Source organism: Paroedura picta, chromosome 2, assembly GCF_049243985.1.
Source record: "Paroedura picta isolate Pp20150507F chromosome 2, Ppicta_v3.0, whole genome shotgun sequence".
NCBI classification, from domain to species: domain Eukaryota; kingdom Metazoa; phylum Chordata; class Lepidosauria; order Squamata; family Gekkonidae; genus Paroedura; species Paroedura picta.
This window is the reverse complement of record NC_135370.1, coordinates 97,230,655-97,243,587: the sequence shown is the minus strand read 5'-3', so window position 1 is coordinate 97,243,587 and position 12,933 is coordinate 97,230,655.

Here is a 12,933-nt window from a genome sequence, read left to right as displayed (position 1 = left end):
ATGGAGAAAGGAGCAAAGGCACCATGCCTTAAAATACACCAGCATATGTCTCAGAAGGGACGTATGGCTTTTAGATTCAAGATATCAAAGCTTCACAATAAATTGCATAGGAAGACCCAAGAAGATTCGTCTTATGTTGGAAAATGAAGAGTCACCTTCTTGAAACAGGATTATGGGACATCATCCAGGATGCCTGACCAGAAGAAGATTACCTGGTAAAGCAGAGAATCTGGGACTCCAATGATGAAAAGGCAAGAGGGGCCATAATCAAGGGTTTAACTGACATAAATGTATTAAGAATAATGCAGATGCAAACAGCCAAAGCTTTGTAATATGAGCTGGAAAGGCTATATGTAAATTCCTCATGAAAATGCCAGCTTTATTGACAAAAGAAACTTCAATATTAAGATAAAAGAGAGGGTAATTTATATCATCATCTAGACAAGATGCTTAGACTGGTTGGATAGTTGAGGGATTCAGGAAATTAAAATGTTGATCAAAACTATTAAAAAGGCTGCCAGAGTCATATGTCTTGGCAGTAGTATATGCAAAAAAAATCTAGGAATCTTAGTAGAACATACATTGAACATGAGTGGCTAAAAGGGTAGCTAAAAAGGCAAATGGAATTTTGGCCTGTATCAAAAGGAGTATCATGTCCAGATTCTGCTTTACTCTGCTCTGGTTCGGTCTCACTTACTCCATCTTAGCTGGATTTAACTTCAGCCAATTCTGTTTGACTCCAATTTAGAGGCCTTTTGTGAGCCAACAGCAGCATGGAGGGTTGCTGGAGCACCACTGTTTCCCAAATCACAGGGATAACCTGAGATGTCCCTAGCCATTTGGGAGGAACCTGCTCAGCAATTCCTTCCCCCGCTACCATTACTACTCCAGAAATTAGTAGACTGCTGCAGAGGGATGTCATGGCACTAGGGTATTATCAGAAGAGATCCTTGCTTTTCCTACATGCCATCATATATGTTGCATCTTCCCTTTTTGCTTTATAAATAGAAGGCTTTCAAAATGAAGAAGGGACAACTTGTTTATATGAGATGCTTAGATCCTGTTTACTTGTCTCACAAGCTGCAGTTTAAAATAACTGGCTTGAATTTATTGATTTCAAAAACAGCCAGTACCGAACATTTAAAAGGAACAATGCCAGAGTTTACCCACAAATTATTCTGCCTGCTCTAAGAGAAGAAGAATAGGTTTTATACCACATTTTTCCGTACCTTAAGGAGTCTCGAGGCAGCTTACAATTGCATTCTTTTGTTCCTCTCTCCACAACAGGCACTTTGTAAGGTAGGTGGGGATGAGAAATATTTGACAGAACTGTGACTGGCCCAAGGCCACTCAACAGACATCATGTGGAGAAGTAGGGAATCAAACCCAGTTCCACAGTTCAGAGTCTGCCACTCTTAACCACTACACCATGCTGGCTTTAATTGTAATCCCAAATGGGAGAAATGGGTTGTGTGGCTACTCAGTGGCAAAATTCTGTTCCAAAATGCTGTCATTTTGCTGGCTCCAGTGATAAACCGCTGTAAATTATTCCAGATTCCCAAATAAGTGCTGGCTCAGATGTAACTCTGCAAAAAAAAAAAAAAATCCCATGTCAAAATATTTTATTGTCCTGAAAGAACAAATGGTTAGGGGGGAAATAGCACATAGGTACTGTGTTTTTTTCTGTCCCTCTCCTTTAACAGACAGGAATTCAGGACATAACTTTTCCTGACATACAGTTGTCATAATGGGCATGCCATTGTTACAGGTACAGGAGTACTGACAGAAAGAGCAATTAGCAAACTGTATCTGAACACTGTTAGGTGTTCTTGTAAGTACTGGAGGACAAGGAGTTAACGCTAAATCAACCATCCCATTATCTTCCATAGGTGTTTGGAAGGAACCCATTCTATGTAAATAGCTGAGAAAAAAGATTAAATAAAGCTTTGAGAACTATGTGTTTCACTGTGAATAAATGGCAGGGGGGGTATCTGATGATAAAATCTTTATAATACTGACTAGCAAGAAAACCAATTGCAAACAGGAATGCAATGGACGCTAGGTCCCAGGGGACACCAGGAGGTGCAGATCTCTCTCTCTCTCTGTGTCTCTCTCTCCCTCTCACTGTGTGTCTCTCAGTGTGGCTTGCAGCAGGAGGCATAGCAGGTAATCAGTGCTGGTTTGTAGGAGGGAAGCAGGGCTGGTGTGCAGTTTGGGGAAGCTCTCTGTCTCTTTCTCCTTCCGTCGCAGCACGTGCGGCTCTCTCTGTGTCTCTCTCCATGGAAGCAGGAGCCATAGCAGGTAATTAGGGCTCGTTCTTAGGAGGGAAGCAGGGTTGGTCAGCAGCTTGGGGCAGCTCTCTCTGTGTTTCTCTCTGCCTCCCTTGCAGCAGGAGCGATAGGAGGGAATGAGGGCTCATGTTCAGTCTGGCAGGGCTCTGTGTGTCCCTCTCTGTCTCTGGCGCATCTGAGAGGAACGTGGCTAGCATCCAGAGTGGTTGGGCATTGCTGGCTGCACCCTGATTGGCCTTATTCCAACTTAGACAGCCAGACACATTCCACCCCTCATGCTGTTTTACAAATATATAGAGGAACCATGGATAAGGATAAACATTCCCATTTGGGGGAAGGGAAGCTTGATGGGTGCCAGTGCCCTGCTGAGTTATTCAACTGGTTTAACATAGTGTAAGTACTTTGCATGTTAAATAAGTGATTTGTTTAATCATGTATATAAATATCTTCTAAATTGCTTGACTGTTTTGTTTTCTAGAATATAGATAGATAATTGAAGCTTCTATTGGTACAGAAGATTCTTCATAATGCATTTGTTCAAGAACAAGTGTCCTTACGGTATATTAGCTTATTGGTAAATCAGATGAAAGCTGCATCCAATTTTTTTAAAGAGCTTGTTGTTGTTGTTAGGTTCAAAGTTGTGTCCGACCCATCGCGACCCCATGGTCGCTAGTATTCCTCTATTTCAATGGATAACAAACTAAATGCTACTTTTACTGTCTTTAAACTGGGATCAACAGTCTTCACTAAAAACCAGTGTTGTCTGAGACAGCTGACCTGGGACCACACACACACACACACACACACACAGAGTAAGTATAGGCCTTCAAAGAATGCTCAGTATTTTACTGGTCCCCTTTAGTTTGCTGTGGTACAGCACATCATACGGTTTCAGTATAGTCCCTGATTGATGTTCCTAATCATCCACTAGATTTCTGATACACCAGGCCATTCCGCACAAAGACCAATGTTGCTAAATGTTTGCAGTATGCAGAAACGCTATATTTAATAGTGGAATTTCATCCTTCCACACACTTTCAATTCTAGCAGAATACTGAAGTCCCAGTAGCGGTCTATTCATTCCCCACAGGTTTCCGGTCTCACCGGAATCGTAACAAAGGAGGGAATATTTTTCCACGCTTCTTCTCGCCCCTGGCCATCAATCAAACAGAACAGCCAATGAACTGTTGTGTTCCTGCTCCCGAAAAGCCCCTTTCTCTTTAAAAACTGTTTTTTTTAAACCCGAAAATACCAGCAGCGACAAATACCTGTTCATTCAATGTCTCAGAAAGACCTTTTTCGCTCTTCAAGTAAAAAAAAATCCCCCCCCCCATGGGTGCAATTTCTGGCCGAAATTATGGGCACTGTTGAACAGGGGGCTGTATTATGCTCCAGAACTTTAAAGACAATTGCAGAAGGGAGCTTTGTTTTACTGTTAAGCACTTTTGTGGAGGGAGTTCAACCAAAGAAGCCTTGCTTATTCGTTGTTTTCGCCGGTTTAAGGCGGGGAAATGGCGATCACGTCTCCGGAAGCTCAGGCCCAAGAGCTTTCAATACCTTAACATTCATCTGAGTATTGTCATCTCTTGCACACACAGCTTTTTTAATTGCCGGTTTTCTTTGATACTGCTAGTTATATATGTGATATGCAGGACTCAACTGTATGGGGAGGGGGGGAGATGGAGAGTTAACGCCAATGAATAGCCATCTTTTAATGTGTTTTAATGTCTAGGGGATTTTAAGGGTTCTGTGTTTTTACTATTTTATTGTAAACCGCCACAAGTGTTCGAGAGCAATGGTATATAAATCAAAGAATAAATAAATAAATAAATATTACAACTACTTTGGATTTCAAAGTTCATTTTTATAACACTAGATTCTTCCATTTTGACTTTAGGTATTCTAGGAAATCTCTCTCTTAAAAAATATTGATGCTGAACCACATGAGGGGTCCAGTGTTCATTTTTTACAAAAAAATTATGATTCATTATAACTAGGAAAAAAATTGTTCCTTTGGAAAGGAAAGCTTCCTGGTACATACTACCTTATTTTGTTCTGCTCTTTCAGGATATCAATATGTGCTTTAGTAGTGATGCTCAGAAGATCTCTCTCAAAGAGTGCTGATACTTCCATGCTAGCTTTAGAATCATAGAATCATAGAATAATAGAGTTGGAAGGGGCCATACAGGCCATCTAGTCCAACCCGCTGCTCAACGCAGGATCAGCCCTAAGCATCCTAAAGCATCCAAGAGAAGTGTGTATCCAACCTTTGCTTGAAGACTGTAAGTGAGGGGGAGTTCACCACCTCCTTAGGCAGCCTATTCCACTGCTGAACTACTCTGAAATTTTTTTTCCTGATATCTAGCCTATATCGTTGTACTTGTAGTTTAAACACATTACCGCGTGTCCTTTCCTCTGCAGCCAACGGAAACAGCATCCTCCTCCAAGTGACAACCTTTCAAATACTTAAAGAGGGCTATCATGTCCCCTCTCAACCTCCTTTTCTCCAGGCTGAACATTCCCAAGTCCCTCGACCTATCTTCATAGGGCTTGGTCCCTTGGCCCCAGATCATCTTCGTCGCTCTCCTCTGTACCCTTTCAATTTTATCTACATCCTTCTTGAAGTGAGGCCTCCAGAACTGCACACAGTACTCCAAGTGTGGGCTGACCAGTGCCGTATACAATGGAACTATGACATCTTGTGATTTTGATGTGATGCCCCTGTTGATACAGCCCAAAATGGCATTCGCCTTTTTTACCGCTGCATCACACTGCCTGCTCATATTTAGTTTACAATCCACAAGTACCCCAAGGTCTTGTACACACACAGTGTTACCTAGAAGCATATCCCCCATCCAGTAGGAATGCTTTTCATTTTTCTGACTCAGATGCAGAACTTTACACATCTTTATTAAATTGCATCTTGTTCTCATTTGCCCATTTTTCCATTGTGTTCAGATCTCGTTGAACACTGTCTCTATCTTCCGGAGTATTTGCCAGTCCTCCCAATTTGGTGTCATCTGCAAACTTGATGAGTAGTCCCTCCACCCCCTCATCTAGATCATTAATAAATATGTTAAAAAGTACCGGACCGAGCACCGAGCCCTGAGGTACCCCGCTTCTCACCTCCCTCCAGTCTGATGAAACACCATTGACAACAACTCTTTGAGTGCGGTTCTCTAACCAATTCCCTATTCACCTAACTATCTGAAAATCCAGATTGCAGTCCTTCAATTTATCCATCAGAACATCATGAGGAATGTTATCAAAAGCTTTACTAAAATCCAAGTAATCGACATCAACCGAATTTCCACGATCCAGCAAACCTGTTATTGATCAAAAAAGGAAAGCAGGTTGGTCTGACAGGATCTGTTGGAGACAGATCCATGCTGACTTCCTTGGATCACCAAATTGTCCTCCAGATGTTTGCAGATCGCTCCTTTTAATATCTGCTCCATTATCTTACCCACAACAGAGGTCAGACTCACTGGTCTATAGTTTCACGGGTCATCCTTCCTCCCTTTTTTGAAGATTGGAATAACGTTTGCTCTCTTCCAGTCCTCCGGGACATCTCCAGTCCTTAAAGAAGTCCCGAAGATGATGGACAAGGGTTCTGCAAGTTCTCTGGAAAGTTCCTTGAGCACTCTCGGGTGCATTTCATCTGGACCAGGGGATTTCAACTCATCCAGTGCAGCTAAATGCCTCTCGACAAGCTCTCTATCTTTGTCAACCTTCCACCCAGACACTATCTCTTGGCTACTGCCATCTCTAGATGTGCCTAAACCCTTTGACCTGTGGGAAAAAACAGATGTAAAATAGGCACTGAGCCTTTCTGCTTTCTCTGCATCCTCTGTTAGAGTTTGTCCATCTGCACCCAACAGTGGGCCTATTGCCTCCTTTACTTTACGTTTGCTCCTCACATAACTGAAAAATCTTTTCTTGTTACAATGGGCTTCCCTGGCCAATCTTAGCTCACTCTCAGCTTTGGCCTTTCTGATGATTGATCTACAGTGCCTAGTAACCTGTAGGTACTCTTCTTTAGAGCTCTGTCCTTCCCTCCATTTCCTGAACATTTCCCTTTTCTTTCTTAGTTCCTCTTGAAGTTCTCTGTTTATCCAATAGGCTTCTTAGAGCTCCTGCCATGTTTTTGTCTTTCTGGGATAGTCATTGATTGAGCATGCAATAGCTCTTGTTTGAGTAGCGCCCACCCTTCACATGCTCCCTTCCCTTCAAGCATTCTCGTCCATGGTATGACACTCATCATGTTTATTAAAGTTTGCCCTACGAAAATCCAACATCCACATCTGGCTACCGGCTTCCTTGCCTCCCCATCTCAAAAGGAATTCTATGAGGACATGGTCACTTTCCCCTAGAGTCCCCACTTCCTTCACCAACTCTTGCCTGTTGGTCAGTATTAAGTCCAGTATGGCTGAACCTCTTGTGGGTTCATCTACCATTTGATAAATGAAATTGTCACCCAGGCAGGTCAGAAAGTTGCATGACTGAGGATGCTTCGCAGAGTTTGTTTCCCAACACACATCTGGGACATTGAAGTCGCCCATGATTACAAGGTCCTGCCACTTGGATATTTTTCCAAGCTGCTCACAAAGTGCAGCATCCACATCCTCTCATTGGTCAAGCGGTCGGTAGCAGACACCAACCACCACACTGTTTGTTTTCCCCTCGCTGATTTTCACCCAGATGCTTTCCGTGTAGATATACTCTCCTTCACTAGAATTTCCTTTCCTCACATACAGTGCCACTCCTCCACCTCTTCAATCTATTCTGTTTTTTCTGAACAGTTCATATCCATCCACTATTACATTCCAGTCATGAGAATCTCTTTATATTAAGAGAATTCACATACTCCCTTATTCCTCAAAATCCAGACATTTCTGCCAAGCCAGTGTATTCCTGTTTCTCTCTACAGTCCGTATATTTCAAGTGCTGGTATATTCCAATTTTGGGGATGTTTCTCTTACAAATTTCAGTACAGTTCTTCAGACGTGAATGGTTGTATGACAATTACCTTACTCAGTTTGTGATTTTTGATGTGCTTTATGATTGTAGGTAACTCAACCCCTTCCTTATCTTGTGGTCCTCTTTTAAAACACCATCTATCTACTATGAAACGCATGAAGATGAAACTGTAGCAAATTCTGCTGTAGGTCTATGCTTCCCTTCTCCTCCAAGAAACTTACCTTGTCCTGAAACTAGTTGGTTTGCAAAGGTGAAGGGGAGGGGTTGTTGATTTCATTTTTTAAAAATTAAATTAGCTTGTACAACTCTCCAAGCTGAAACTTTCTTCTTGTTTTTAATTGGCACCGTGAAATTGACATGGGTTGGGTTTTTTTATTATTTTTATTTTATTACATTTGTATACCGCCCTCCCCTAAGGCTCAGGATGGTTCACATATAATATATAAGGATAACAATAGCAATAACAACAACGATAACATTCTAACACTGAACAATCTAACAGGCTCATGTTGGTCAGACCTGTTGCATGGGTTCAATCAAGGTAGGGAGGATTGGGGGCCCTGTAGGTGTTTAGTTTTGGTTGACCTCAACCAAATGCCTGGTGGACAAGCTCCCTTTTGCAGGCCCTGTGTAACTGTTTTAGTTCTGTCAGGGCCCTGATCTCCTCTGGGAGCTCATTTCACCAGGTGGGAGCCAGGACAGAAAAGGCTCCTTGGTTGAGGTCCTTGGGGCCAGGGATCACTAGCCAGTTGGAGGTAGTGGAGCACAGGGCTCTTTGAGGGGCATAGGCAAAGAGGTGGCCCTTCAGGTAGACTGGACCCAGACCGCATATGTCCTTGAAGGTAATTACCAAGACCTTAAGAATTCAACAGGAATTCAATTGGTAGGCAGCACAGCTGTTGGAGGGTGGGCCAGATGTGGGACCTCCATGGTGTTGCTTTGAGGACCCTGGCCGTCGCATTCTGGACCAGTTGCAGTTTCAAGGAAAAATGAACCAAAGTTTATGAACCCTTTGTCAATTTCACCACTACCATCCCTTTTGTTTCTGTCAATTTCACCTAATCTTTGCCTTCTATCTCCACTAAACAGCAGCAGTAGGTGAACTGTTTATGGTGGGGGAAGGGAGTAGGCAAATTGTCACAGCAGTGTCTCAGGGGAATAGTTAAAAAGAAAGCAACTCCTTTTGGAGGAGCAGCCATGGCAGTGGAATGGAAGGTGCTCTTTACAGGGAAACAGGTGGCTGGTTAAAATTTCAACAGCAAGAACTGTGGATATCTTTAATGGGGAGGAAAACTAAGGTTGCCAAGCACAGCCATCCCTTCTGTAGAAGCCAATCTATTTCATGGGGACTACATAGAGTATAAATAACTATAAATCAGACTTCTAGAGTATACTAATGAGAAACATACTGATTTTAAAATTGTATTGTACCTTAGTTTGAAATTGGTTCCAAAGTACAGATAATAGCAATAGACAGAAATCCCAGAAATTAACATAGTGTTCATAAGTGATGGCCAGTCTTGAATAGGACATAATGAGGCACATGGAAACACCATAGCTAGACCCACAAGCATTCCATTTCAGTGCAAGATGGCTACAAGATCTTCCTTCTAGTGGTACAGGCTGACCCCCTGTACCTTACTCTTAAATCTATAAAAAATTAAATTTAAATTTAAACATCTTCATACTAACAGCCTTCAATTCCTCCAGTATGTAACTGATTATGTTTAAAGTACAGGGGGTGACTGTTGTAAGAGAAGCTCATTAACTGAAGATGTAAAGAAAAAAAGCAGTTGGCTTCTATCCATCAATAGCTCACCCAGAAAGCTATAATGCTAGTGAACTGAATGCTAGCGCACAGAATGATCCAATTTTTTTTGTATTTTCTGTATTTATACCCCACCTTTCTCACTGAGACCCAAGATGCATTTCATCGTGTAGATAGATACATGTTCTTAGTAATCCGACTAGGCTGAGATTCAGGGTATTTCTGCACAAGGACCAATGTTGCCAATTGGTCCCACAAAGCGGAAACGCTATTTTTAAAAGTGCAATCTCAGCGTTACGCATACCTTTTTTTTAGTGGAATCCAGTAGCGTTTCATTTGTTTCCCAATGGTTTCTGGTCTCGCAAAAATCGCTAGACAGGAAGCGATTTTTTTCTGTGCTTTGTCCCGCCCCTGGCCATCAATCAAACAAACAGCCAATGGGCGGTTGTTATCATGCTCCGGGAAAGCCCCTTTCCCTTTAAGAACAGTTTAAAAAACACACACACGTTGCAACGAATATGTGTTAATTCGTTGCAACGGAGAGACCCATCTAGCTGGCAGCTGGCGTGTGAGCTGGCAATTCATCGTTACCACGCTCCCCTGAGTGAAAAGAAAAATCCCCCCCCCGAATGGGGGCGATTTTTGGCAGAAAATAAAGGGAACTTGAAAAAGGGGCTGTGTTGTGCTTGGGGGCTTAGGGAAGCTTTAAAGCTCTTCTGTGAAAGACTATAGTCGGAGAAGCCTCGCTGGGTGAATGAAGCTTCACTGGTTCATTGCTTTCTGCTCACTCCGAGAAAAAAAAATGGCGATTGCTTCACCAGAAGTTCGGAGGAGAGAGCCAGGGGGAGGGACTTTGTTGGAACCGCAACAATGGGAACGCACAGGTCTTTTTCGCTAGTGTTGCAGATTGTTTGCAAGAGTGTAGCGCTTTTCGGAGGGTGAATCCACTTTTCCCGATTTCCCTTTAAGCGCTACAACGAATCGCTTTTTGTGGGACTGTTTCAGGAGTGTGGCAGATTGTGTGCGACGTCTTGCGGAACTGCAAATTAGTAGCGTTTACAATTTGCAAGCCTTCTGCTACATTAAAGTTGTGCAGAATGGCCCCCAAGATTCTCTTCATGCTGGCGAGGTGCTGTGCTTTCCACATTTACTAACACTGTGGCAATTGCATTCATCCTCCAGGATATAGCACAAATGTCTCCTCTAGTTGGTGACCATGTGAAGGAGGAATGGCTAGGTAAATGGATGCATGTGTGATGTGCTGTCAAGTTACTTCTGAGTAATGGGAACCCTATGAATTAATGACCTCCAAAATGTCTTCTCATTAACATTAGGTCTTGCAAACTGGAAACCATGGCTTCCTAGCTACGTTTTCCCTGCCTTTCTGCCCTTACAAGGGTTACCAAGATGGCTAACAATTTAAAACATATGTGATAAAATTACATTAAAAACCATTAAAATACCCATTGCTCCCAACTTTTTAAAGTGTTAAGATAAAATATTTATAAAACAATTAAAATACATGCAAAACATAAAACATTGGTTAGGCTAGAGGGATCATTACAACAAAATGAAACAAAAATACCTTCACCAGCTGGCAGAAGATACCAACAGAAGGGGACCACCAACCAACCCTGGGGGGAGAGTTCCAAAGCTTTGCTGCCAAGACCAAGAAAGCCCTCTCCCAAGCTGCCACCTGCCTAATCTCAGAAGGAAAGTGCTCTCGAACTAGGGCCTTCAGAGATGACCATAACTATTGGGGAGATCTATAAAGGATTATGTGGTCTTTCAGATATGCTGGCCCCAAACCATAGGGCTTCAAAGATCAAGACCAGCACCTTGAATTGTGGTCAGTGTAGGTGGGCCAAGACTGGAATGATATGGTCTCTACAACCCATTCCAGTCAACTTCTATTTTGAATCTTAGTTCTCCTTCAAGAAGTGGAAAGTGGGGCATACTTTCTGTTCTCTTTAGATGGGATACAACTAGGATGGCCAGCTTTGGGTGGGCAAATTCCTCGAGAGTTGTGGTATGGAGCCTGAGAATGGCAGGATTTAGGGAGGGGAGGGACTTCAGTGGGGTATACCAGAGATTCCACCTTCTAAAGAGACCATTTTCTCCAGTGAACTGATCTATGTCAGTAGAGATCAGTTGTACTAGCAGATCTCCAGCCACCCAGGAAGCTGGCAATCCTAGACAGAACTGAAAGCTGGTGATAGCCTGTTTCCCTGAAAATAAGACCTACTCCAAAAGTAAGACCTAGCATTACTTTTCTATACACTGTTAGTGTAAGCCCTCCCCCGAAAATAAGAGCTACCTCTAATTGGTCCTTAGAGCCAGGGCCGGCCTTAGGGGTGTTCTTGTAGGGGTGTTCATGGTCATATAGGGGGCCAGCCGGCATTCAAATCTGCAGCCCACATGTATGCTGTGCTGTTGTGCTGCTTCTCTCCCCGCCAGCAAATATACACATTGCAGAGCCCTTCCCCTGCTCGCTCAGCCTCTGTCAGCTCCACCTACAATCCCAGAATCCCCAGCTTGACAAAAGTTTTGCCCTGCAATTAAGGTACAATTTAACAGGGTTCGGGGGGGGGGGGGGACTGGAATAAATGTAATTTTTTTTGGATGTCAATAAATATAAGACCTACCCAAAAATAAGCCCCAGTGCATTTTTCCCTAAAATTAATACAAGACACCATCTTATTTTCGGGGAAACACAGTATGTCTGTATAGTTATACATATACAAGTCGAGCATAAGGGAGCATGCAAACAGATAATGTTAGACCATGCTTCTAAGGAAGCGTCAGTTTTCTCAGAAGTGATCAACATGCCTCGGGAACTCTATGGCTCCTTCTTGCCAGCTGGCTGCAAACATGCAGACAACTGTCTCCTCTTAGCTGTATTTCTAATGCAGATTAGCCCCCCCCCAATAGGAAACAGGTTATGCCCCATAGCTAGGAGACACCAGCCATCAGTGCTCACTTAAGAACATATCTTCTATCCATCAAGAGAGTGTTACGCTATTATGATACAGAAAACCTAGGGGAAGGTGTCATATCTTAAGACTGCCTTGTTTTGCATATAAGAACCAACTCTTTATCTTCTATCTGCTATTATGATACAGAAAACCTAGGGGAAAGTGTCATATTTTAAGACTGCTTTGTTTTGCAACTGCAATAAACTGATCGTTATAGACATTTTAAAATTCATCTCTACTGAATCACATGATCTATGAAGTCACTCCCTATTGCACAAGTGTGGTTGGATCAAAGTAGGTTGTGTAATTGTGGTTAGCATTGACATGCTGAATTGTGAGAACAATGTTGTAATTACAGCAAATCTTGAATGGGAACCGTTTTCCTTTTAGTTAAATAATCTTTCAGTTTTCTGTCAGAATTGTTACTGTTGTGAAATATGCATTAATGTACCAATAAAAGCATATTTGTAGTGGCCAGACTTTTGAAAGCTATCTCTGAAATATTACAAGATGTGATAACAAAACAAAATCAGAGTCCAGTGGCACCTTTAAGACCAACAAAGATTTATTCAAGGCGTGAGCTTTCGAGTGCAAACACTCTTCCTCAGACCTTGCACTCGAAAGCTCACACCTTGAATAAATCTTTGTTGGTCTTAAAGGTGCCACTGGACTCTGATTTTGTTTTGTTGCGCTGTTCAGACCAACATGGCTACCCACTTGAAGATGTGATAAGTCATTCCCAACATCTGAAACTAGAAGTGTTATCTCTTGGAATGCTAATACCATTAAGGAGGTGGGTGGATAGCAGGGATACAGTAGTTTGGAGGTTTTGTGCATAAGGCTATGCAGAGTCTAACTGAAATAACTGGATGGAACCATTCATTAGTATACTTGTAAATAGGAAGCATGTTACATGTCT